This window comes from Hemitrygon akajei, chromosome 7, assembly GCF_048418815.1.
Source record: "Hemitrygon akajei chromosome 7, sHemAka1.3, whole genome shotgun sequence".
NCBI classification, from domain to species: domain Eukaryota; kingdom Metazoa; phylum Chordata; class Chondrichthyes; order Myliobatiformes; family Dasyatidae; genus Hemitrygon; species Hemitrygon akajei.
This window is the reverse complement of record NC_133130.1, coordinates 93,540,325-93,564,229: the sequence shown is the minus strand read 5'-3', so window position 1 is coordinate 93,564,229 and position 23,905 is coordinate 93,540,325. Positions and strand designations below refer to the sequence as shown.

The window sequence follows — 23,905 nt, the reverse complement described above, 5'->3', positions numbered from 1 at the left end:
GAGCTTCTGAAGAGGTGAGCATGGTGGCAGACCAGGAAGCAGTTAATGATTTGATATCCAGCACCCTGGTTCAGCGTGAATTATCGGAGAACTGTCTGGGTTTACCATGATGCTCAACTGTGACTGGAGTGACAAAATAGTGAGTCCATGTACCCGAGTCTCTCACTGCCACTGTGAAGGTGAATGAAATGCAATCCTTTACTGCAAGGGAATGGGAGAGCCCAGGAGAGTGGCTCTTAATTTCCAGAGAATGATTTGGAATACTGGCCTTCCCCAAGTAATGAATGCCCAACTTACATACAGCTCATACTCTACATACAGTCAAAATCAGTGGGATGGGTTTGTCAGCTGCTATGGGCTGTTCTTGACTCCAGCTGGAATTTTACTACTTCAAACCCAAGAAAATATTCTAGTTAGCATATTGATGTGCATTGTAATGACACAGCATCCAAGCCAGCAGCAGGGTCCTGTTTAAAAACGTCAGTAGCATTTAAAACCTTATCTGCAGTAAAGTCTTTTTCAAGAATATTATTAGCCGGACATAAACTTGGGTTAAATTTAGAAACATAGAAAACCTACAGCACAATACAGGCCCTTCAGCCCACAAAGTTGTTCCAAACACGTTCCTACCTTAGAAATTGCTAGGGTTACCCATAGCCCTCTATTTTTCTAAGCTCCATGCACCTATTCAAAAGTCTCTTAAAAGACCCTATCATATCCACCTCCACCACCATTGCCGGCAGCCCATTCCACGCACTCACCATTCTCTGCGTTTAAAAAAAACTTACCCCTGACATCTCTACCGTACCTACTCCCCAGCACCTTAAACCTGTGCCCTCTTGTGGCAGACACTTCAGTCCTGGGAAAAAGCCTCTGACTATCCACATAATCAATGCCTCTCATCATCTTATACACCTCTATCAGGTCACCTCTCATCCTCTGTCGCTTCAAGGAGAAAAGGCTGAGTTCACTCAACCTATTCTTATAAGACATGCTCCCCAATCCAGGCAACATCCTTGTAAATCACCTCTGCACCCTTTCTGTGGTTTCCACATCCTTCCTGTAGTGAGGCGACCAGAACTGAGCACAGTATTCCAAGTGGGGTCTGACCAGGGCCCAATATAGCTGCAACATTACCTCTCGGCTCCAAAATTCAATTCCACAATTGATGAAGGCCAATACACCGTAAACCTCCTTAACTACAGAGTCAACCTGCACAGCTGCTTTGAGCGTCCTATGGACTCAGACCCTAAGATCCCTCCACACTGCCAAGAGTTTTACCATTAATACTATATTCTGCCATCATATTTGACCTACCAAAATGAACCACTTCACTCTTTTCTGGGCTGAACTCCATCTGTCACTTCTCAGCCCAGTTTTACATCCTATCAATGTTCCACTGTAACCTCCAACAGCCCTCCATACTATCCACAACACCTCCAACCTCTGTGTCATCAGTAAACTTACTAACCCATCCCTCCACTTCCTCATCCAGGTAATTTATAAAAATCACAAAGTGTAAGGGTCCCAGAACAGATCCCTGAGGCACACAACTGGTGACCGACCTCCATGCTGAATATGACCCGTCTACAACCACTCTTTGCCTTCTGTGGGCAAGCCAGTTCTGGATCCACAAAGCAATGTCCCCTTGGATCCCATGCCTCCTTACTTTCTCAGTAAGCCTTGCATGGGGTACCTTATCAAATGCCTTGCTGGAATCCATATACACTACATCCACTGCTCTACCTTCATCAATGTGTTTAGTCACACCCTCAAAAAATTCAAGCAGGCTCGTAAGGCACAACCTGACCTTGACAAAGCCATGCTGACTATTCTTAATTATACGATACCTCTCCAAATGTTCATAAATCCTGCCTCTCAGAATCTTCTTCATCAACTTACCACCACTGAGGTAAGACTCACTGGTCTATAATTTCCTGGGCTATCTCTACTCCCTTTCTTGAATAAAGGAACAACATCTGCAACCCACCAATCCTCTAGAACCTCTCCTGTCCCCATTGATGATGCTCAGCAATCTCCTCCCTCGCCTCCCACAGTAGCCTGGGGTATATTTCGTCTGGTCCCGGCGACTTATCCAACTTAATGCTATCCAAAACCTCCAGCACATTCTCTTTCTTAATATCTGCATGCTCAAGCTTTTCAGTCTGCTGTAAGTCATCCCTACAATCACCAAGGTCCTTTTCCATAGTGAACACTGAAGTAAAATATTCATTAAGTACCTCTGCTATTTCCTCCGGTTCCATACACACTTTCCTACTGTCACACTTGATAGGTCCTGTTCTTTCATGTCCTATCCTCTTTACTAAATGTTAGCTTTATTATTAGGAATGGCAAAAGGAAATTTAAAATTCTTTTCTGATGGTCTATTTCCATGGGGCATCTTCTGGCAGGTGAGAACTCAGTTCAGAGCTGCATCTCTGGCTTGTGAACTGTTTGATTTGCAATTAGTTGTCAGGGACCAAACTGTGTTGCAATTCTGCATTCTGCCGCTCAGGAAAAGAATATTGTCTTGTGAGGGACAATCGTGACTCCCAGACTGATATCAGCTTTTAAAGGGTTAAGTTATGAAGAGTGATGCCATAAACGTGGCAATTATTCCCATGAGTTTAAAAGGTCAAGGAGGAATGTGCTCAAAATTATAAAAAGATTCAACAGGGGAAGTGCAAAGGAATTATTTTCTCCAGTGGGGGAAATATCCAGGTTAAGATGTCAGAATCCTAAAATTAGACCCAGGCCTTTTAGAAAAAGGATACTAGAAATATGGAATTCTTCCCTAAAAGGCTGTGAATGATAAGAAGTAATTGGAGCATTCAAGATTGAGATTTTTGTTTGGTTAGGATATCAAGATTTATAGATTTTTAAAAATGCCAGGAAGTGCAACAAAGGTATAACTCAGCTGTGACCTAGTGGAATGCTGGCCACAGTCCAAGAAACTGACTGCTCTATTCCTGTTCCTGCGCTTTCAGCTCCTGGTCATCTGCTGCACATCGGCATTACTGACACTCCACAGCAGTTGGACGATATGTGCAAGTTATTATAAGTGACACGTGATCACCGAGTTAATCTCTCCAGTTTAGAGAACATTTAATAACAGGCACTTCCACAATAGGGCAATGACCATTCAATATCCAATGCACCATATCATCATGCGAAACACTTCTGTAAGTCTTTTGCAAGACTATCAACTGCAATGTAAAATTCTAAATTTAGTAACCATACTGAAATTTCACCATCTTAATTATCTTTCAAGAATGAGAAGTATACTCAGATATAAACTAATTAAAAGTTAAATTGGGTACCTTTTCCCTGTAGTGACATACATTTTGTGAAGGTCACATTAAGGAATAGAGCTGATCCTATACATCTTTTAAACTGAATCCAGAAGTCAAAAGGCAGCCTGCTCTGGAGGCTGAGATGTAGAATCTAGGTTGTCATCTTGGTGCAGTACTGAAAGAGTGCTGCAATGCAGGGATAGATCTGACACTGAAGTCTCACTAAAACTTGGCAATCGTTTATCCTTCAGGCGCCATTAATAAATTTGTTGGTGTTGCTGATGGTGGGATCTTGCTGTGCTCAAATTGTTTGCTTTGGAGCTTAGAAGAATGAGGGGTGACCTTATATAAAACTTATAACATCCTAAGGAAATCTGACAAGGTAGAGGTTGAGAGATTTCCGCTGTTGCAAGAACCTTGAACAACAGGATGTATTACAAAGACAGAGAGATGAGCTTTATTTGTCACATGTGCATCAAAACATAGAGTGAAATGTGTCGTCTGTGCCAACGACCAACACAGTCCCAGGATGCGCTATGAGTAGCCCGCAAGTACCACCACGCTTCTGGTGCCAAGTAAGCATGCCATCAATTCACTAACCCTAACTGTATGTCCTTAGAACGTGGGTGGAAACTGGAACACCCGGAAGAAACCCACACGGTCACAGGAAGAATGTACAGACTCCTTACAGACAACGGCAGGAATTGAACCCCGATCTTACAGCTGGTGGACTAACTGCTGCACTATACAAAGTAAGTTGGCAGTCTTCTAAAACAGAGCTGGCTTGCGAATTTTCTGCAGCAAGTGGTTAATCTCAAAGTGTGAGTGCAGGTCATAGATTTTGAACCAGGTCTATAAGTTTATTAAGAATGTGTTCTTTATGCCCACAAACAGTGGTGATGAGGCTAGATCACTGGGGGCATTTCAAGAGAAGATGTATACATTTTTGAAAGGTCAGGAAATTCAGTGCCATGGGGAACTGGCCAGTTTGGCCATGATTATAATGACTAACAGGGCAGAAAGGAAGGATCAGGTGGTTCAGCGAAGCACCCCTTTTCCGTGCATTACCAACATAATGACTTTAACTCTTCCTATTTGTATGGAAGACAATTTGGGAGGTCCTATGATTGTAAAAGGTACTATACAGATATTCTGCAGACTAAAGCTTGCCTGATTCCTGGCTGACAGAAACTAATTGACATAAGGTTGTTTTTGACCACCCAACGCTTTTACTATTCATGATCTTACTTGAAATAATTCCTATTCCATAGAAAGCAAAAATCAACCTAAATATTATTGCAACACACACAAATGCTGGAGGAACTCAGCAGGCCAGGCAGCATCTATGGAAAAATGTACAGTCAACTTTTCAGGCTGAGACCCTTCTTTTTTGCTTTAAGATTGTTCAAACAATTCAACAAAGCAACCAATTTCCTAAGATGTGGGGGATAGTTGCAGAATTAGAACTAGGGCCATAAGTTTATATAGTATGTGTTCTTTCATCGGGCACCCTCTCCACCCACAAACATATGGTCCTGAGCTCCAGCAAGGCTGCTGGATTTATCTACATGTGTCCAGTCTAATGCCTCACTGAGTATCGGCCTCAGCTGGTAACTGGCATACAGATGATAAGTGGAGTTCAGGAGATGGTTCCCCTGCTTTAGAGTCCGATTCAAAGGTCTAAGACCTGAGTTCAAGACCAGTCCAGATAAAACGTCTTAACCTAAATGTTAACCGTCCATTTCCCTCCACAGATTCTGCCTGACCTACTGAGTTCCTCCAGCTGCTTTTTATGGTCTAGGTTCCAGCATCTACAGTCGCTTGTGTCTCTAATTTACTAACACATACCTTATTTCTCTTCTATGAACTGTTGGCCAAATACTCCCTATACAAGGAACCCTTGCTTCGAGTTGGGATAAGAACAGCTTGCACTGCAAGACAGGTAATCTGAAATTTTTGACGGAGGGAAAGTCTTCAGCCGCTCACTTGCTCCTTCTAGTGGTTTGCATTGGTGCTGCGGCATTTATGGGTACCCTGGGGTGCAGCCTGGTGCCTTGCTCTGCCACTTAAAGCAGCGTATAAGCCCGAAATTGAGCAACTTGAAGAAAACAAAGTGATTCTGATGTATTAGGCACGAGTGGTCGAGGCACCAGGAGTCAAAAACCCTTTCGATGACGTGTTTAAAAATATACTTTGGGCTCTCCGGAGATAGTTGTGGGGGAAAAAAAGTAAGGTGTTTAAGACCCAGGTTAGCGCCCAGGGACGTTCCTGGTTATTGCTGCATTCTGAACATTGTGGTGATGTGATTGCTACTCAGCTGTACGGCTGGCTGACAGCCAGGGAGGCCGATCCAAGCCCTTTCAGTAAGTGTGCAGCTCTAGCCAGCGGCTGTACTGTAGCTAGGGAGTGGCGTCAGTAGGCTGGAGGATATGCACGGTGTACGGGGCTCGGCTGTCGCACCATTCAGAAGTACCTCGTTGTTAATCATCTGCAGGAGCACGGCAGAAACTGCGGACGGAGTTTAAAAAGTTGGGTAAGTCTGCAGCGATTTTTATTTTCCGAGTGGCTGCTTAATCACGGTAGCATGCATGGAGTGTTTTGTAAAGGGGGCCGAGAAATGCAGGCTCAGCAGTAACAGAGAAGCTTTCTTGGGCGGGGGGGTGAAGATTTGCTTGATGTTTGTGGTTACAAGCGGTGATCCGTGGAACGAATCCCTTTCTTTTTGAAGACATTGACGGTTTTAGCATGAATCACTTTACAGAAACCCCGTTGAGTTCTCGTGGTGTTACCTATCTGCTCACGAACAAGTAGAACCGGCTACAAAATGTTTCAGTGCGTCAGTTGATGGGCTAAGTTTGGAGCCCCGAGCCAGTATCAGCTCTCGCTCCGGGGACAGGTTTCTGGACACTGCTAGGCGATTTAAAAAGATGTTTTTGGAAACCAAAGAATTTTTTAAAACAGTTTCATCTCTTCCAACTCATCGGAGGCTCTGATTAAAAAAACTTTACTTGCTGCAGGTTGTGAGCTGCGGCTGTTGATCTCATTCAGAAGGTTTTGAGTTCAAATCCTAGTTCAGAGACTTGAGCTCGGAATTTAGATTAACTCTCTTGAGGGTGCAGAACCCTGCCTGAGGGGTGTCTCGTCAGTGAAACATTAAACTCTTACTTCATCCGATGCCTAAATTGGACAAAGCAAAGCTATGGCAACAGGCAAGGTTTACATAAAAGAAGTTTTTGTACCTTCATAGCCGCCATATACAAAGGATTGTCTGGTCATTATCCTGTTATCATTTGTGAGATCTTCTCCAAACCACTGCTCAAGCAACTCCACCCTTCACACAATTTATAATGCAAAGCAGACTGTAACTCCAAGCATCCTCTCTCTGTTCCTGAAGCTTGCTAACACACAACTCCAGGTCCTGTGTACTCCGATCAGTTTCCCTCTCCCTGATTGAAAGCCATGTTCAAGATTGTTTAATATCATTTCAAATACGCAAGTGTAAAGGAGAACAAAATAATTGTTTCTTTGGACTCTGGAACGACAAATGTTGTTCCCTTTGGTGTCACTTTTCACATTTTGCACCCTTAATCATTGGACCAACATTATCCCATTCATCTCTTTATGCAAGTTGACTGGCTTTATTCAATGTGTATTACCCACAGTGTCTTGGCACATGGTCAAGTGGTTTAAGGCGTTAAGTGATCTGAAGGTTGCTAGTTTGAGCCTTGGCTAAGGCTGCATGTGTCCTTGAGCAAGGCACTTAACCAGACATTGCTCTGCGACGACACCGGTGCCAAGCTGTTTGGGTCCTGGTGCCCTTCCCTTGGACAACATTGGTGGCGTGGAGAGGGGAGACTTGCAGCTTGGGAAACTTTCCAAGATGCAAATCCATGGTCTATCAAGACTAATGGAGGCCTACACACAGACCCACAATAGCTTTTGCTTGCACCTCTTTGCCATCATCTCTGGACTTCTCTGCAGATGTCTTGTCTACTCGCCTTGCATCATCATCATGTTGATCTTTGGAGATGTCATTAATAGACATGGTGGCCCAATCCACATACCCACCTAAAATGCCTAGCTCCACTTCCAGAGTTTCTGTCTTGGCACTTCATTGCCACTGTGTTGTCAGCCCAGTCGGCCTCTTGGAATTTGCACTTGCTGAATCACAAGCATGTCCTTCCTTAAGTAGGGAGACCAGACTGATATATAATTTCCCAATTACAATTTCAGCAGGTTTGGATATACTGCAAACAAGAGAAAATCTACAGATGCCCTGCTCTCAATTCCTCTGTCTACGCTGCATCTGCTCTCAGGATGAGACTTTTCATTCCAGAACGAAGGAGATGTCCCCCTTCTTCAAAGAAAAGGGCTTCCTCCACCATTAACACTGCCCTCACCTGCATCTCTTCCATTTCTTGCACCCCACCAGGGATGGGTTCCCCTTGTCCTCACCTGCCACCCCACCAACCTCCAGATCCAGTATATAATTCTCTGTAACTTCTGCTATCTCCAACGAGATCCCACCACTGAGCACATCTTCCACTGCCCCCACTTTCTGCTTTCCACAAGGATCTATGCAACTCCCTTGTCCATTCGTCCCTCCCCACTAATCTCCTTCCTGGTACTTACCCTTGCAAGCAGAACAAGTGCTACACCTGCCCCTACACCTCCTCCCTCACTACCATTCAGGGCCCATTTTTCTCTCTCTCACACTTTATCTTCTTACTTGCCTATCACCTCCCTCTGGAGCACCTCCCCCTTCCCTTTCTTCCAAGGCTTTCTGTCCTCTCCTATCAGATTCCCTTTAATCTCTTTCACTAATCAACTTCCCAGCTCTTTACTTCACCACCTCCCCCTCTCCCAGTTTCACCTAGCACCCACTGCCTTGTGTTTCTTCCTCTCCTCCCACTCCCACCTTCTCATTTTTTTGTTCAGTCCTGATGAAGGGTCTCAGCCTAAAACATCGACTGTTTACTCTTATCCATAGATGCTGCCTGGCCTGCTGAGTTCCTCCAGCATTTTCTGAGTGTTGCTTGGTTAAACTGCACCTCCCTCCAATTAGACTTTGGAAAATGTTAAAACCATCAGCATTAGCAACGCCTCCTTTTCATCTCTGGACTTTTATCACGGATTTCTTCCCCTTCCCTGACTACTCAACTCTGGATGAACCATCCTTTACCCTACCTTCCAGTCTTATTTTGTCTTTAGTTGTGATTATTGCCTTCTACTACCTCTGTCACACTGCTCAGTCCCTGTTCAACCACTCGGCTTTCTTTCTGTATCTTGAGCCCTGACCTTCCAGGGTATCCCTGGCAGTTCCAACTTTAGCAGGTTCTGGTACATCCTCAACCACATGAGGACCATCACCTATTTATTCCATACTCAAATTGTCACTCCTTGCTGACCTTAGCCGCACCAGCCTGCAACCACCAGTTCACATAACGTCCATTACTTTCTGCGTCAAATATACTCAGCAATTGAGCATCAATGAATCAAGCATTCCAAGAATTCACTGCTCTCAGAGTGAAAGATGTTCGCTTCTCTGTGCCTGATGACTGACCCTTTGTTCTGAGACCATGATTATTGTTTCTATAGAGCCCAGACAGGTAAACATTAGCCCTCTTTCACCTCTGTCAAGCTCCATTAGAATTTTGTTTGTTTCAAGAACAGCATCTTTCCTTATCCTAAACTCAGAAGAGCCTTGAACCAGTACCCTTAATCACTCCACGTATGATAAATACTCTTGGAATCTGCACTTGTTGAATTGTAAGTAGATCCTTCCTTGGAGGGATGGGGGGTGGGGAACAGTAGCAGACCTTTACAGAATAACCATGATGCAATCTGTTTCTGGTTCTAAATGTTTGAAGCAAGCCATCTGTAGTAGTCAATTTCTCCTGAAATGCAGACCAATATTGTTTGTTTTCCTAATTGCTTACTGGACTTGGATGTTAAGTGATCCATGTACAAGGACATCCAAACTGCACTGAACACCAACACATTTCAGTCTCCCCATCATCCCTACGTGTAACACTTCCAGCCCTACAATTCCCCAGCGAGATCTCCATTATGCCTACTTTGACCCCCTTATACATCCCCTCTCTTTTGGCCTGCCTTTGGCAATTGTAGATCAACCTCTTTGACTCCACCTCCTAATATCTAATTCTTTGGTGGTTGTCTTTTTTTTGTGTAATGTAAAACCTATTGAAATGTTTTCCTAAATTAAAAGTGGAATCTATATATAAAATGATGTCAACATTGCTCAATGGTACCCCTTCTGTCCGGCTTTAATTCACACAAGCATTGAGCACTAGCATCTAAATGGTTCTCCATTGCTGCAATATTAATCTGGGTCAAATGTTAAACCAAGGGTTAATGCTGCTTTTTTCCTTCTCTCAGATAGGTGAGCTAAGTTATTGCCAAAGTACTAATAATAATTGAACACCACCAAAATTCTATCTTCATCGGATACTCCAATGAAGACTAGAGTGATAATGACCTGATCCCCATGTTGACCAGCTCAGTATTACTTAGCTTTTTTTTTTGTGAGCGTCCCTGTTCCAGCTACATTTTCAGGAATGACTTCACTTAAAAATAGTTTCATTAGCTGCCAAGTACTTTGTGAAGTTCAAAGCACAGAGCTATATAGATGAATTTTTTTGCTTATAAATGAAGTTAGTCAACATTGTTTGCATGGGAAATGGAAGTACAACTTAATATGTTTGTTCCTGAGCTGGAACAGTGCGTGACTCTGTTTCAGTTTATATTAACAAATGAGACAACTTTACACGTTGGACTGGATGGAGCTTTTAATCTCATTTTCATAATTGATATACATAATTGATTCTTGTATCACAATGTTGGTACTGTGTCTTCTGGGACATAATATTCAAAGATGTTGTCTTGATTAGGGCAGTCTACTCTTGTACACAGAGTGCATTTATGTATTGCATTTATTGTATTTATTTATTGTATTTATTTATTGAAACATTGCATTTATGTAGCATGTTTCAGGGCAAAAGGGCCCACAACACATCACAGAACATCAACAAAGCTTGACATCAAATTGTGTGATAAGGAATTAGAGCAGGAGACCAATGGTTTGGTCAGAGAGAGTGGGTTCAGATGAGTCTTGAAAGCAGTTGGAGCGTTACATATTTCTCCCCGCTTCACCTTCCTCTCCACCACAAAGAGAATGGACTTCTCATTACCCATTTTTGGGCTCATTGGGGAAAAATGCCAACTTACCCCTTGTGAATATTTTTATAATTGATAAAGAAAATTATTTCACCTACTGTGATCTCTATTTTCCTTATGTCTGTGATGAACTGATTCCCATTCAGGTAGCCTGCAATGCAATTCCAAAGCTTTGTGCCTTCTAGATATCACCCACTGAGCCCTCCCAGGTTTTCCCGGTTGAAGAACTGGCCAAAAGAAGAAATGTGAGAACTGTTCTCATTCATTGCCAAACGCCACAGAAATTAACATTGCATCACATTCGGCACATCATACATAGTTTTGAAAGGAAAAGCAGGACTTGGGTCCAGACACTGTAACTATGCCATCACTATACCCCAGCAAATTTCATAGCTAGTGATGCACTTGTCAGTTAAAGGTCATTGTTGTAATGTAATCAGCCAGGGTTTCACGGCTAGTGGGAGAGAGGGGAGACCCACTCGTTTAGTTTAACAATCTTGATGAGGATTGACCAGAACATGGGAAAGAACTTCCCAAAGGTGTGTGGGTTGGCAGGTTAATAGACCACTGTAAATAGTCTCCAGTGTATGGGTGAGTGGGAGAATCTGGGGGGAGGGAAGTGATGGGAATGTGGGGAGAATAAAATGGGATGATGGTTAGTGTAGCCTCAATGGGTGGAAAAACTATTTCCATGTTGTTTCTCTCCATAGCTACCTTCCCACTGGAACGCCAAGTTCAGACACCTTCTCCAGCTGCTACACTGAGGTGTGCAGCTTCCCCTCAGTGTAACACCATTGGAGATATTACCTTGAGAAAGAAGCATTTTTGTCAAAGTTTCTTGCCACACAATTAAGTACATTGCATAAGGTGTATTATGGTCATCTGCAGATAACTGCAACATTCATTGCTCCTCTTTGGACTATATTTTTTGTGTGATTGTATTTTACTGATTTCTTATATAGGTTTACTATTTTATACACTGCATATTTCATGTGCCTTGTGGAGTGTGTGACTGTTGGTAATGTGGTAATTTTGCATCTTGGCCCCAGAATAACGCTGTTGTTTAACTGTACTCTTGAGTATTCATGTATAGTTGAACGACAATTAGACTTGAACTTGATCCTGTCCATGTATGCACAGGTGCAGTGAAAAGCTGACTTCTTAGCAACATCGCAGGCACATAGCATCATGAAGGCAGCATTCACAAGGAAAACAAATTAAGCATAAATTATTCTAATTTTTACAAGAAAGAATACAATTACAGGAACATAATTGGAGAACAAAAAAAAAACAAAGTGCAGTGTAGTTGCCACAGGCTTGCTTGTGTGGGGGTGTTGGAGGTAGTGGCATGGGGAGGGGTATTTTTCTTTATCTTATAGTCAGTGTTGATCCCTCACCTGAAATTACTGAACAAGTTACCATTTAATGCTGCTTTCAGAACTGTGCACTGCCCAGACAGAGTCTGCACTTCACATAAATGGCCCATTAAGTCCAAACTTTTGTTTCTCTCTTTCATGTTTGCAGTTAGAAACTACACATCAAGATTTGATTTTTCTTTTTTTTTGGTATCGAGTTACACAAATGGCAGGCAAAGTCTTTGGGCAATCTGTCTGAACTGTGCCGAAATGATTCCCAGGTCAGGAGTCTCTTGTTTTCTCGTGATGTCTACAGATTCAGCCTGCAAATTCCTAAATAGCTATGTAAGAAGTTACCAAAGATCCCAGCCTCTGATCCCTATAGGGGTTCTAATGATAAGTTCCCAAATATTTGACTCAAGCCTCTGTCCCTTGCCATGAAGTCCTGTAAATGCTTTTACTTCACAGTAGAGTTTAATCCAAGTGCTTTTTATTTCTCAGAACTGTGTAAAGCTTGAAAGTCAAGCCACCTGGGCAGCCTGAGATGAGGGAGAGGGATTAAGCGGGGAAGAGTGAGGGAGCACCACTGTGAAGTAAAGGAAGCTGTAGAACTGATTTCCCTCTTTAGAAATTGAAGCCAGGCATTGAAATAAATACCACTGTTTCTGGACATGCATGTGGTTTCAAAGTCAAAGCAAGCTTATTATTAAAATGCGTGTATGTTACCATATATTACCATGATATTCATTTTCTGGCCAGCAATCACGCTAGAACAGAGAAATGCGATAGAATTAATGAAAAACTGCACACAAAGACTGACGAGCAACCAACATGCAAAGTGCAGATACAAATAAATAAATAGAACTTGAGGTGTCAAGACCTTGGAAGTGGGTCCTTAGGTCGTGCAGTCAGTTCAGTGTTGACATGAGTGAAATTATCCACACCATCAGGAGCCTGATGGTGGAGGGGTGGTAACTTTTCCTGAACCTGATGGCGTGAGACCCAAGGCTCCTGTACCTCCTGCCTGATGGTAGTAGTGAGAAGAAGGCATGGCCTAGTTGGCAGGCGACCTTGATGATAGATGCTACTTTCTTGAGGCAGCGCTCCTTGTGAATATGCTCAATGGTGGAGAGGACTTCTCCTGTGATGGACTGGGCTGTATCCACTACTTTTTGTAGGCATTTCCATCCTTAGGCGTTGGTGTTTCCATACCAGGCTGTGATGCAATCAGTTAGGATTTCTGTTTTTTGCTTCTCTCAGTGTGCTTCTAGTCATATTAGTAATAATAGGGGTCAATTCATCTTATTTTCACAAGAGTTTAAAATAATTTGTCAGAAGACTGTGACAGGACTGGACAAGTTTGTGCAGAAAGGATGTTACCAATGGTTGCAGTGCTCTGGACCGGGAATCACAGTCTAAGGATGAGGAGCAGTCAATATGAGGCTGAGATGGGGACAAGTATTTCCTCTCAGAGATGGTGGGCCTGTGGCATTCTCTAGCACAGAAAGCAGGCAAAGTCAAGCCATTAACCATATTCAGGAAGGAGCTGGATATAGATTTAAAGGCCAGAGGGATCAAGAGAGAATGGTGGAGCAGTTTCAAAGGCCTGAATAGTCTATATCTCTTTTCCATTGTTTATAAACAAAAGCAATTTCTTCTCCACCTGAAAGGCCAGTGGTTACCTGCTGTTCCATAGTTCTTGGAGAGTTGCACAGATCTCCATGGATCCCAGTGGTGTCCGTGGCTGTAAATCTGAATGTGGTTACCAGTCTGTGGCACTCTGATCCAAGTAGACAAGGAACTTGGCTCATCCTGTGGATCCTCCCCCGTCCTTTGATCAGCTGACCTGTGACTGAGATAATAAGTATTTGGCATAAATGTCGCCCAGCAACACTGGCGAGGCAGGTGTAAGGCTCTGGTAAATTGAGCACAAGTAGTTCCTATTTGACTCAGGTTCGAGACATTTTCAGAAAAACAATTGAACTTGAACCAAGGGGAGAACAGCTCTTAGAAAGCATCTTAGAGGATAGTAACGGATGGAACTTGGAGGGGCTGAGCAGCTGGAAGCTTGGCTACTAATTGAAAGAGACATGAACCTGAAGAAGCCTTTGCTTTGGGAGAAAGGTTACAGTCTACAGGGATTGGAAATGAGTCTGTGGAGTCATTACATCAGATGTACTCCATTATCTTTTTTATCATCCAGTAGGATCTTGGTATCCCTTTGAAATCAAAATTCAGTCAGGTAAGCAGATATTAATCGAGAGCGAAAAATATTGGTCAGGTCATCACTGATCTTTTGATTTACAAAGGTGCCACGGGATCAAGTCTCTGGAAAGGAGATTGAAGCCACAGTCTTCCAACCCCCACTGGCAGCTGTTATTCCTATGATCCGTCACTGACACCTTATACATAAGATGTGATGAGAAAGAGAATATTGCAAGGAATAGGTCCCATGAACCTCAGAAAATAAACCTCTGATTTCTCATGAGAACATTAATTGCCAGCCATCTGCAACATGGGTCCAGTGTTAGAGGTCTGGATTGTATACAGGTTCTGTAATGCAGTGGTCTAGGCTGGAGTAGGGATCCTGTAACAGAGGTTTGTACTGTAGACATAGGGGCAGATTAGGCCATTCAGCCTATCGAGTCTTCTCCGACATTCCATCATGGCTGATCCCGGTTCCCACTCAACCCCATACATCTGCATTCTCGTCTTATCCTTTGATGCCCTGACTGATCAGGAAACGATCAACTTCTGCCTTAAATATACCTATTGACTTGGCCTCCACTGCAGTCTATGGCAGAGCATTCCACAGATTCACTACCCTCTGGCTAAAAAAATTCCTCCTTACCTCTGTTCTACAAGGTCACTCCTCAATTTTGAGGTTGTACCCTCCAGTTCTGGATACCTCACACCATAGGAAAAATCATCTCCACATCCACCCTATCTGGCCCTTTCAACATTTGGTTGGTTTCAATAAGATCCTCCCCACTTTCTTCTAAATTCCAGTGAGTACTACCCCAAAGCTGCCAAATGCTCCTCATATGTTAACCCCTTCATTCCCAGAATCATTTTCATGAACCTTCTTTGGACTCTCTCCAATGACAACACATGCTTTCTGAGATATGGGGCCCAAAACTGTTGACAATACTCCAAGTGCAGCCTGACTAGTGTCTTATAAAGCCTCAGCATTATCTCCTTGCTTTTATATTCTATTCCAGTTGAAATAAATGCCAACATTGTATTTGCCTTCTTTATCACAGACTCAACCTGTAAATTAACCTTCTGGGAGTCTTGCACGAGGACTCCTAAGTCCCTCTGCACCTGTGATATTTGGACCTTTTCCCCATTCAATCGGCAGTATTGTTCCTTTTACCAAAATGTATTATCATACATTTCCCAACTGTATTCCATCTGCCACTTTTTTGCCCATTCTTCCAATTTGTCTGTGTCCTGCTGCAATCGCATTACTTCCTCAGCACTACCTACCCCTCCACCTATCTTCATATCATCCGCAAACTTTGCCACAAAGCCATCAATTCCATTATCCTGAGGAACACCACTAGTCACTGGCAGCCAACCAGAAAAGGCCCCTTTAATTCCCACTTGTTGCCACCTGCATGCCAGCCATTCCTCTATCCATGCCAGTACCTTTCCTGTAACACCAGCCTCTAGGCTGTAGGTAGTGTATAGATCCTATAAAGGAGAAGTCTGGAGCGGTGAATGATAGATAGGGGTCCGGTAAGGGAGGGCTAGGGTAGTGTAGATGTGCTGTAATGGAGACGTAAAGAGTGGTCCTGCTCTTCTTTACGTTGACATGATTAGGTGAAACTTTATGTAACTGAATAGAGTCTGTTTGGCCATCTTTGTGTGATTACATTCAGGTCCTCCCTTCTTGAGCGAGTGAGGATTCTGCATCTGTCTCTAGAGCTTTCAGTGCATTTACAAAATCTCTCTGGAGAACATTCACTAGACTAAAGTGTTGTTGTTGGATCCTTTATCTGGTGTACAAGATTTCATGAATTCTCGCAAAAATGCTGGAGGAATTCAGTAGGTCAGTCAGCATCTATGGAGACTTAAGTAAACATTTGATGTTTCAGGCTAAGACTCTTTGCCAGGATCAGGTCTGAATGAAGGTCAACTATTCATTTTCCTCCATAGATTCTGCCTGACCTGCCGAGTTCCTCCAGGATTTTGTGTGTGTTACTCCAGTATCTGCAGAATCTCTTGTGTCTTATTGTCCATGAATCCTCTCATTTTCTCTTCTGCACCCATTCAAGGGTCATGGGAACATCTGAAATAGGAGCAGAGATTGGCCTGTACTCACCAAGCCTGCTCCTTTTCCCAAGCATGGTCCACCACTTGTCTGATCTGCTGCTACCTCTGCCCTATCCTCCTGTGCTTTGGTTTACCTTGGATTCTCAAAATGTTACTCTTGAACGTATCCTGCTCCTCAGCAATCTTGTCCCTCTGAGGGTGAGATGTTCACAAACATCTGAATGATGAAATTCCTCCTGGGCTCTCTCTTTGGAACCCCTTGTCCTGAGATCATGGTAACAAGTTCCTGACCCTCCAGTCAAAGAGGAAACACTCCTCAGTCCTAACCCTGGCAGATCCCTTTGGAATCGAGTGTGAGAGCAGTGAAATTATTGACTGCTGCCTGATGGCCCTCTCCTCCACCAGGGCAGTCAGCCGAGTTGTTTTCCATTTCAGCTGGGGATGCGGGATGGAGCAGGTTTGATGGGTCACGATGCAGAGGTCCCAGAGAGCAGAGGGGTTGGGGGGGGGGGGGGGTTGTGGAAGTGAGGACCCCATCTGACATTGCTTTTGTCCTGCTAGCCGCCTGTGTGTGCAACAGGCTGTGTGTAGAAATCTCACATAGTGCTTAGCTTCTGTCTATTCCTGGTATCTTGAAGGATGGACCTGTCCGCATTACCGTGCAGTTGTCCCATTTTAGCTGGACGTATCCACACTACCTGTCCTTCATGGTAAAGTCCTGGCTTTTGTCTCAAGCGATAATTCACTTATAACTCTGCTATGACCTTACAGCAAAGAAAGCGGCCAGTTGCCTCAGCATGATATGTTTACTTGTCCATGTATCTATCCAGTTCAATCTGCAGCTCCTCTAGAGTCCATTGTAGTCCACTGTAAAATCTTTGACAGGGAAATGGAGTTGTTATACCATGCACTAAAGTAATTTGTTTAACTAATTTTCACTGATATTATCTCGCTCCATACATCCTGATTCTTTTACATAGATTTTAAACAATTCATGTTGTTTCACTCGGTATACAATCTCCCTATTCCAGTCCAGCAAGTTTTTGGCAAACTTTCCCTGTTCTCTTTGAACTTGTGGCCACCATAAAATCCTGCTTCCTTTGCCCAAATGAGCACCAATTCTTGTTTGCCCTTTGACCCTGTGCTCACTCACCTTCATTGGTTTCTGTTTAAGAAATGCATCGATTTTGAATAATTTAAACCCTGTTTTGAAGAATCCCCCTCTGTAATTACCATCTCTCTTGAGTCAGTGACAACCTCCAATTCTGACCTTGTAAGATCCCAAAATTTAATTGTTCCCCCAGAGTCTTCAACTCTGAACCTCTCTTGTTCTCTGCCTTTCTCTACTAATCTACTAATTTAAGATGCTCTTCCAAACCTCCTCAGACCAAACTCCTTGCCACTCAGCTTGGTGGGTGCTCCATGCTCCTTGATAGCGTTCCTGTGATGATTATATGAATACTCTGTTCTGTTAAGGAAGCAATAGAAAGGTACTTTAATGTGTTGACAGATACATCTTGGATCATATACATATTACAAAAAAGGTGGAACTTGCAGCCTTGAAGTGCATTAAGGTGGGCAAATCCCAGGGCTTGACCAGATGCACCCATAGGCTTTATAGGAGTCTAGGGAAGAAAAGTTGGAGGCCCTTGTAGACATAGTGGTTCATTGTTTGCCACTGGAGAAGTTCCAGAAGACTGGAGGGTGGCTAACATTGTTCCATTGTTCAAGAAGAGTGGAAAGGACAGGCCAGCAAGTCTGACTTCATTTGTAGGCAAATTACTGGAGGGAATTCTGAGGGACAAGATCTCTCTCAATGTAAGCAAAATCAAAGAACTTTAGGGGATTGGAGGTGAAAAGCGTCAGTAACTTTAAATCCTTTGGTATTACCAGTCAGAGGATCTCCCCTGGGACCAGCTCACAGGTGCCACCATAAAGCAGGCACAGAGGTGCCACTACTCTCTTAGGTTCGGAATGTTATCTAAAACTTTGACCAACTTCTACAGATGCACAGTGGAGAATAACCTGACTGGTGCATCACGGGCTGCTGTTGAAATGCCACTGCCCAAAAGGCCTTTCACACCTCTGAGCATAGAGCGCTGTCACAGCAAAGCAGCATCCATCAGCGAGATCTCCGACAATTCTACTGTATTTCTTTGTTCTACTGTGAATGCCCACAAGAATCTTAGGGTAGTATATGCTGACATATACGTACTTTGATAATAAATTTCCTTTGAGCTTTGAAGATCTACCACCACTTGGATAGTCGAGGCCTGATCAGCAATAGTTAGCGTGGTTTTATGAATAGTAGGTAGGTCATGTCTGAAGAATATTTTGGTGTTTTTCGAAGAGATAACTAAGGGAAGGGAACAGATGAAAGTAGGGCGGTTAATTTTGTCTTTATGGACTTTAGTGTAGCCTTTAACAAGAACCCATGTAGCAATCTGATCTTGAGGATTAGGCTGCATGGGATTCAGGGGGATTCAGAATTGACCTGATGATAGGAAGCAGAGGATAAAGGTTGAGGTTTGATTTTTTGACTGGAGGCATGTGACTAGCGGGGTTCTCCCGACATCAGTGTTGGGACCTCTGTTATCCATTGTATATATAAATGTCTTGGATGCGAATAGACAGTACATAGCACGTTTAGCAAGTTTGTTGAACATACTAAATTTAGGGGGTCTTGTTGATAATAAGGCAAGTTACAATGAATTGCATAGAGATCTTGATAAGGTGAGGAATGGCAAATGGATTTTGGATAGTCAAATTAGTGTAGGACTTGTACAGTAAACGGCAAGGCACAGTTCATTGAAATTGACCATGCAAATAGACAGGGTGATGAAGAATATGTTTAATATGTTGGCCTTCTTCAGTCAGGGCATCGAGTTTAGGAACAGGAACATTATGTTGCAGTTACATAAGTCATTGGTGAGTCTACACCTGGTGTTGTGTACAGTTTTGGTCACCCTGTTATAGGAAAGACATTAGCAAGCTGGAGAGGGTACAGAAGAGATTTACAACGATGCTGTCTGGACGAGGGAGGCTTGAGGTACAGGGAGAGGCTGGACACACTGGATCTCCATTCCTTAGAGTGCAGGAGCTTGAGTGGTGAACTTACGGAAGTTTATAAAATCACGAGTAGCATGGACAAGGTGGACAGTATAGACTTTTCCCTGGGGCTGGGGAGTCCAAAACAAGAAGGCACAGATACAAGATAAGAGGGAAGAGATTTAACAGGAATCTCAGAGGTAACTTCTTTACACAGAGAGTAGTGAGTATCTGGAGTGAGTTGCCACAGGAAGTAGTCAAGGTGGGTGCAGTAGCAACATTTAGGAAGCATTGGAATGGGTACATGGAGGGAAGGAGCTTGGAGGATTATGGGCCAAACAGGGTAACTGGGACCAGCAGGGAGGGTGCTATGGTCGGCATGGACCAGTTGGCCTGAAGGGCCCGTTTCTAAGCTGTATTATTTTATGGCTCTGCAACACAGGATGTAAGAGAATCTTTACAAGACAATGCCTGTAACATTTTCGAGTGGATTAGTCCCTTTCAACCATCGGGTTCCTGAATTAGTGTGGACAACTTCACTCACCTGAACCCTCTACTGATCGTTAAACACAACCTATGAACTTACTTTCCAGGACTCTAGCATTCATGTTCTCCATTTGTTTGTTTGTTTATCTATTTGTAATTATTTGTGTTTTTATGTATTTGCACAGCTTGACTTCCTTTGCACATTGGTCCATTGTCAGTGTTTGTTTGCAGGTTTTTCATTGATTCTATGGTATTTCTTGTTTCTACTGTGAATGCCTACAAGAAATGTAGTATATGGTGACATATACATACTTCTTACTTTTAACTTTAATGTTGGATTGTGAGTTTGGAAAAGACGTAAAGAGGCTTCAAGGAAATATAGGTAAGTTGAGTGAGGGGACCTGAACATGGCCGATGAAATATGATGTGGATCAGTGGACATGATCCACTTTGGTGTGTATAGAGTCATAGACTTATGCAGCGTGTACCATAGGTCCATACTGACCAATTTTCCAAGCTAAACTAGTCTCAAAAGCAGCCAACCTTTCAGATGTCCTACAGTGATCAGCTCTGTAGGTTCAGATGTTGTGAAAATAGATCTCTGGTCATGAAGGGAATGAAGGAATGTAGGGATAGTGATGGAGAATGGTGCAAAAGATTGATGATTGATGGAGCAGGTTCAAGGGGTGGTTGCTGTACTCCTGCTCCAATTTCCTCTGCACTTGTGGTTGAGGGACAAAGACTGGCTGGAACACTGAGGGAAAACTCACCAGCTCCTGATCAGAACAGCTTCATCGTGTTTCGCTTGGATCAGGTTGAACTGTGCCTCTGTAAAACAGCATCTCTGACAGTGTGGTACTCTGGAGTATCAAAGTCAGTGCCGTCAGTAAGTCCACTGCCTCACAGCTCCCGTGACCCAGGTTCGATCCTGATCTCCAGTGCTCTCTTTCTGCAGTTTGCACATTATTCCTGTGACAATGGTTTTCCCCAGGTGTTCCGGATTCCTCCCACATACCAAAGATTAATTGCCCCTGTAGAATCTAGGGGCAGTTGATAGGAATGTGGAGAGAGTGATGGGTGAAGGACTAGGGTATGTGTGGTTGGTGCAGACTCAGTGGGCTGAGGGGCTTGTGTGCATTGCTTTAATTTAAATATACAACAGCAAATTGCTGCATTGGGATCTCACCATAAAGCATTTGGGGTGACAGTGTCGCTTCCCTGTGAGAAGGCCTCAATAAGGCAGGAGTCTGCTGGTTGAAAGTAAGCAGTGAACCAGTTGATAGCTAATACTGGCCTGTCAGTTGGGTTATTCATTTTGTTATTTATCGATGTTTTACTGTTTACTTAGCACGAAAGTCCTTGGTGCTTGCTTGGCCATGGATGAAATATTTCTCAAGATGCCAACCATTTTGCAAGTTCGCCTAGATAATTTGCATACTTGTTTGTCCACATCCCATTAATGTTGTCAGCTCTCCAAGTGATTTCTCATTTTCCATGAACCAGGAGCTTTATTTCACGTCCTTTCTAATTGGAGTTCTTCTCCCGGCTAAAATTTCTTGTGCCTATTTACATCTGGCGCCTTGTCACCTTGGCAACTCATCTGTATGCCAACCCTAAAGTGCACAAAAATACCTTTAGGACCAGCTCCGATTTAGTAAAGGTATTTTTTCCCGACATATCTTCTAAAGTTTGGAGCTTAATGAAAACTGGGTGGTGGTGGTTGTAATTAGGAGAAATTAGTACACAATCAATAACATAACCTCTAGAACCTGAGGTGTCATTACCAAGAATTCACTATGATAGGTATTTGTTTTTGAGAAGGGTGCTACAAGTTATTGGCAACTTTAGGTGCTTATTTGCTTGTTGGAAGGCATGCCAATAACAGCAATTGGAAATGCTAGTAGCTTCTACTGGAGTGGGGGAGATCAACAAGGTTTTTTGCAATCATGTAAAACAGAACTGAACATCTGGTTTCCTTCTGCTGCCCAGAAAAGGCTGTGGCGGGGGTGGTGGCGAGAGGAGAGGAGCTTGTTAAACTGCTCCGGTTGATTATTAAAATGTTTTGCACAAGGAGGGGAAGAGAACACAGAGAGAGGGTGGGTACACGTCTGATTGTGCGCTGCTAAAATGAACTGGAGTGATGAGGTGCAGAGGCTGCTAAACGTTGAAGAAAGGGCGTCCCGCGTCTGCCTGCCTTTTACTGGGTTCATTCACAGCCCGCCCTACTGTTGCTGGTAAAAATAGGTTTTGTTTTGAGTCACTTTGGGAGTATGAAAGCGGTCTAATTTGTGACCGGTAGAAACAAGGCGCTTAATCAAACCAATTCCAGACAAGGTTGCTGAAAGGGCTGCAAGAAAGCCCAGTTACAAAACTGAAATAAACTGCAACATGATGGATTAATTGACTTTGCTCCATGAGTAAAGAAAGAGCCATTGAAACCATGTCCTGCACGCAGGCACTGCAGCAGCAAGAGGGCATTCAGCCCCTCGAGACTGCTCACTGCACATTCGCATTCTGGCTGAACGGCTTTTACCTACTCTGTGTGTTCCTTTATCCCTGAGCACATCTGAGTAACAAAAGTCTGTTTGTCCTGTTACAGAAAGTCTTGATTGAACTTTCCTCTGCAGCTTTTTAGTGGGGCACATTGCTGACTTCCATTAATCATTGCGCGGTGAAGCACCTCTGACATCACTGCCAGTCAAGTGTATTTAGTTTGCAATTGTAAGCTCCTTCTGCAGAAGGTTTACAGGGATACGGTCCTAATGCAGGCAAATAGAGATATGGAGACTGTTTGGCATAGGTCTGCTGGGAATTCTGTAATTCTATGGTGGTCTGCCCCCTAAACCTCCTATATCTACTAATCATCTTCATTTTAGTTGGTTGCATTTTGTCCTCATAGCTAAAATTGTTAATGATGATGATGTCCCGGTCAGTGGAAAAGTCTTGAAGATATGACTCAGTATTGTACAGTTGGGAGAGTGGACTGCAAGGCGGACTTGCACGTGGATATAATTATTCCCATGGAATCATTTGATGATGTGCATGGAATCTTCCCATTATCCCGGCCAGTATTTGCCTGTCAGCAAAGATCACTAAGAACAGGTTACTTGGACTCATTGATTGAGGTTCAACTGGGCAGGTGCTGTGGTACCTTTCCTGAGGCTGGGAAAGGTGATATCTAAATGCAGATCCTTCCTTTCTTTTACAACGGACTACACTGGAGGAGTGAATTTATGTTCAGAGCTGACCATGGGAATGCTTGTCAAAGTTCCTTAATTTCACGGAGGACATTTATTTATTTATTGAGATACAGTGCAGAATAGGCCCTTCTGGCCCTTTGAGCCACGCCACCCAGGAATCCCCGATTTAATCTTAGCCTAATCACGGGACAATTTACAATGACCAATTAACTTTCCAGCCGGAGGATTTGGACTGCGAGCTGTGGGAGGAAATCCACACATTCACATGGAGAACATACAAACTCCGTACAAACAGTGGCGGGAATTGAACCTGGGTCACTGGTACTGTAAAGCATTGTGCTAGCCACTAAATCTTGCTGTCTGGAGGTCTCTACAATGGCAGCATTGATATTTGTTGCTACCATTGGGCCATCTCCTTAAGCATTTCATATAACTGTTAACTTCTGTGGGGCTTTTAGCCCCAACGCTTTGCAATTCACTTATCGGAGCAACAGGTCAATGGCAGATGCCATCTCTCTGGCACTACATTCCTCCTTAGAACACCTGGAGAATAAAGACGCATATGTAAGGCTCCTTTTCATTGACTACAGCTCTGCCTTTAATACCATCATTCCAAATAAACTGATTCCTTAGCTCCGGCCCCTGGGTCTTAGCACTCAGATCTGCAGCTGGATCTCCAACTTCCTCACAGACAGGACCCAGGCTGTAAAAATAGGGGACAAGCTCTCCTCGATAATCAATCTGAGCACCGGTGCCCCACAAGGCTGTGTACTCAGCCCTCTGCTGTACCCACTGTATACCCATGATTGTGTAGCCAAGTTTCCATCGAACTCAATATATAAGTTTGCTGATGACACCACAATTGTAGGCCGTATCTTGGGTAATGATGAGTCTGAGTACAGAGAGGAAATTAAGAACCTGGTGCCATGGTGCAAAGACAATAACCTATCCCTCAACATCAGCAAGATGAAGGAATTGGTTGTTGACTTCAGAAGGAGCAGCGGACCACATGACCCCATCTACATCAGTGGTGCGCAGGTGGAACAGG

General features: G+C 43.5%; 1 protein-coding gene across 5 annotated transcripts in view; it reads left to right on the top strand.

The window, feature by feature from the left end:
- Positions 1–23,905, top strand: part of LOC140730680 (pleckstrin homology domain-containing family G member 1) — a 218,340-nt gene that overhangs the window by 14,245 nt on the left and 180,190 nt on the right. For 2 of the 5 annotated variants that reach the window (XM_073051448.1, XM_073051442.1), the window contains exon 1: positions 5,603–5,826. The exons of 2 other annotated variants lie outside the window; for them this stretch is intronic. The gene's annotated coding sequence lies outside the window, so the exon portion shown is untranslated. Of the gene's footprint in view, positions 1–5,191; positions 5,236–5,602; positions 5,827–23,905 lie in introns of those variants that run through there. One more of the 5 variants, XM_073051445.1, reaches the window with a different exon arrangement.